The sequence below is a fragment of the Xenopus tropicalis genome, chromosome 1, assembly GCF_000004195.4.
Source record: "Xenopus tropicalis strain Nigerian chromosome 1, UCB_Xtro_10.0, whole genome shotgun sequence".
NCBI lineage: Eukaryota > Metazoa > Chordata > Amphibia > Anura > Pipidae > Xenopus > Xenopus tropicalis.
The window spans coordinates 188,658,881-188,662,718 of record NC_030677.2 but is presented as its reverse complement, the minus strand read 5'-3'; the positions used below and the strand labels follow the sequence as shown (position 1 = coordinate 188,662,718).

Below are 3,838 nucleotides of genomic sequence, written 5' to 3'. Positions count from 1 at the left end.
CCGTTTTAATAGTTTATAATATTATAAAATGTACCATTGTTATTGAAGAAAATTAGCAGTAGGCAAACTATCTTGATTTATGCTAAAAGTCATGTCTTTTTTCCCACCCCAGCAAAAAAAGTTGAATACACAGAGGCCTCACGTGATTATAGCAATGATAATACTAATGGTAAGATCTAAAATAAAATCTATTAAAAAATACTTTTTTCTTTAATATCATTTATTACTATCTATAGCAGTTGTTGAGGTTACGTACAGGTTTTAATGTACTCATTTACAGTATTCCGATATATTTATATTCACGGTATGCATATTTGTGGTGGAATTTGTGTGATAGTGACGGTGATTTTTTTTTTTTTGCTTCTTGATTCAGAAGCAGCTATAATATCTAAAACAACCCTTGATGATAATGCTGCGTATATTGCTGATTTTACTGGTAAGATCTTAATTACTGAATACAATACACACACACACATATATAATATATATATATTCTTTTAAAAAAATACTCTTCTGCTATTCTTTTACATAATGTATTACTATCTATAGCAGTTGTTGCAGGGAGGTACTGTTTTTAATATACTTAGTTATAGTATTATGATATTTTTATATTCACGGTATGCATATTTGTTATGGAATTTGTACTATGATAGTGATGGTGATTTTTTTTCTTTTTATTTTCTGATTCAGAAGCAGGAATGATATCTGAAACAACCCCTGCTAATAATGCTGCACATACTGATGTTACTGGTAAGATTTATATAACTGTCAACATATTTATGTTACTGTCAACACACATATATAGGTATTTCATTTTCATAGATTAGATACAGACATATTAGTGTTAGTGTTAAGGCTTTAGGGCTCTGGTACACGGGGAGATTAGTCGCCCGCGGCAAAACTCCCTGCTCGCGGGCGACTAATCTCCCCGAGTTGCCTTCCCCCTGCCATCCCACCGGCGAACATGTAAGTCGCCGGCGGGATGGCAGATGCGGCGGGGTGATTTCGGGAAATCGCAGAAAAAGCCTCGCGAGTCTTTTTCGGCGATTTGCGCGAAATCGCGCCGCCGCATCTGCCATCCCGACGGCGACTTACATGTTCGCCGGTGGGATGGCAGGGGGAAGGCAACTCGGGGAGATTAGTCGCCCGCGAGCAGGGAGTTTTGCCGCGGGCGACTAATCTCCCCGTGTACCAGAGCCCTAACCCACAGGTCAGGCAGACGCAATGCTTTCCCAGTGGTGAGGCATGGGCAGATGAAGAGCTAAACTTTGTATATATAAAAAGACAGGGAAGCAGGCACTCACGTCTCAATTGGGTCACAGGTGCCTGGGTGCAGTATACAAAATCGTATAGTACAAAAAAAAGTAGATGCCGCACTCACAGGTCTTAGTGAAAAATAAAGAAAATTTATTGTGTCAAACTAACGTTTCGGCTGTATCCACAGCCTTTCTGGATACAGCCGAAACGTTAGTTTGACACAATAAATTTTCTTTATTTTTCACTAAGACCTGTGAGTGCGGCATCTACTTTTTTCTATATATATATATATATATATATATATATATATATATATATATATATATATGGTATCTATTACGCAGAAAGCCATTATATAGAGTGCCATACCTTAAAACGGCTGCAATTAAACATTAAAAAAAGCTAACAAAGAATTGTTTGACTTTGACACAAACTGATTAGATTTATACATGTCTTTATCTTTTTGCAGAAACAATTGAGAAGCCTGATGATACTGGTGATCACAGTGCTGATGGTGAGATTTATAATTTTAGCTAATGTTTATTTATTTAATTTTTATCTATTTTGCTTAAAATGAAACTATACATTAGGGACACACTAGCTCATGTGCTTATTCCGTTAACTTTCACGTGTAATACTATACAATGCTACAAATTTGACTTTTAGACCAAATTCCCAAATAGTGAACACTAGCTGAATATTTGTAAATAGGATTCATAAACAAGTGCAAACTTCTAATGAACTGACAACATCTATTTATAACTAATAACTTTTGATATCCATACACAATCACTTGTTCCATTCCCAGTAAAATAACATTATAGTGGTAAAATTTTGGACAATTGCATTATTTCATCTTGAAATGAATTCATTTTTATCTAATGCTTCTTTTTATTCCCTTATTCAGAAAGTGAAAGAAGTGCTGTGAAGGCTGATAAAAAAGTCAGCCCTTACACTACTACTGTGGCAAATACACCAGCAACTACTACTAAGGATGATACAGAAGTCCACCCTCACGGTACGCTTCACTATATATGGGACAAACCTTGGCATACAAGACCCTGTTTGCTGATTACGTTATATAAATTAATTGTGAAATGGGAAAATAGCTGGCTTTTAATAAAAAAATTATATATATATATATATATATATATATATATATAAGGTGCTTGAGAGAGGGTCAGCACTCACAGGACTTATACAAACAAATTATTTTATTAAAGAGGAGACTAACATTTCAGCTAGCACTCTAGCCTTTTTCAAAAAGGCTAGAGTGCTAGGAAGCTTATATATATATATATAAATGACAGTTCAAATGCCAACACGCACTTTTTAGAATATCAGAGCCTGGGTGCAGTCCAGACGATAAAGATAGCTCCCATAAAGTGAAGGAATATTATTATTATTATGAATAATAATAATAATCATAATAATTCTTATTAATTATATTGTTATTGCTAGTGTAAGGATACATTTCTATTGCTGTGCAAATTTCTAATTTATGAAATCTAAACATACCCAAATCAAGATAAATAATACATATGCTTCTTTGGTAACTGCAAAACACTTTTGAGACAGGCATAGAATTTTATTATTTTTTTTTATATAGGAAACCCAGATCTTATCTGTTTTCCGGAGGAAGAGAAGCCCACCAAGCCAGGTAAGGTTTGAACTATACATATTAAGATATTTTGGCTGGCCCTTATACCAAACCAGATGTTCCTTTTACATTCCAACCTTTTTAACAGTAAATTGCAAGGGTGCACCTTACTCTGTGTGCAAATTGTTCCTCCTATTTTATTTACATCGCCCGATATATTCAGAATCCACTTGTCCCTTATGTATGCTAGAATTTGTTTATTCAGGTCTTAACTTGTTGATCTTATTTATAGGTCCTGTATTGGAATGGCTAATGAATTTAACTATCAATGAAAGGAGGAGAACAATGATAATTTCATATTCGATCATTTGTTCAACGCTCCTTGGAGGTGTTCTGTACTATTTTGCAAAAAGGCATGTTGGCAAGATGTAAGTACTGTTTGCTTGAATTTTCTTACATCACAAACCCCCTGAATGAAGTTTAACACTATACTTGCCCCCCATCTATTTAACAGTAAAGAGGTTGGAATAAGAGAAGCAGAAGAAGGCAAGGCAGGTATTCAGAAGCCAGAAGAAATAATAAGCAAAAAAGTGAAGACACAAATAAAAAAGAAAAAGAAGAAAATAAAGAAAGGGACAAAGCCAAAGAAAGCAAGATTAAGAGAGGAAGAAGAAACAAATATTCCCACAACAACACTATAGAATATAAAAGTAAAAATTCTATGAAGAAACTATGAAGGGGTAAACTCCAAGAAAATGCCGTTGAAAAATACGTTAATATGAAATAATATGAGGCAGAAGGCAGCAAATAAGGGTGCAACATGCAAATATACGTCTTTGCAAGAGTTCTTGCAGTTGCTCCTGTTGGGAGGTGGATAATACTGGATTCCTCAGAATGCTCTAAGGATAGGCTGCATATGGCTGAAACCATTCCACCTCTATCACAATAGGGTGAGGTAGCATGACGAATATCATGTGAAAC

General features: G+C 34.9%; 1 long non-coding RNA gene across 1 annotated transcript; it reads left to right on the top strand.

Annotated features, from left to right (window-relative positions):
* The first annotated feature begins 377 nt into the window (after positions 1-377).
* On the top strand, positions 378-1,771 carry LOC116408351. Its single transcript, XR_004220892.1, has 3 exons — positions 378-436; positions 691-750; positions 1,727-1,771. It is a non-coding gene; the product is annotated as an uncharacterized LOC116408351 (long non-coding RNA).
* Positions 1,772-3,838: the final 2,067 nt, after the last annotated feature.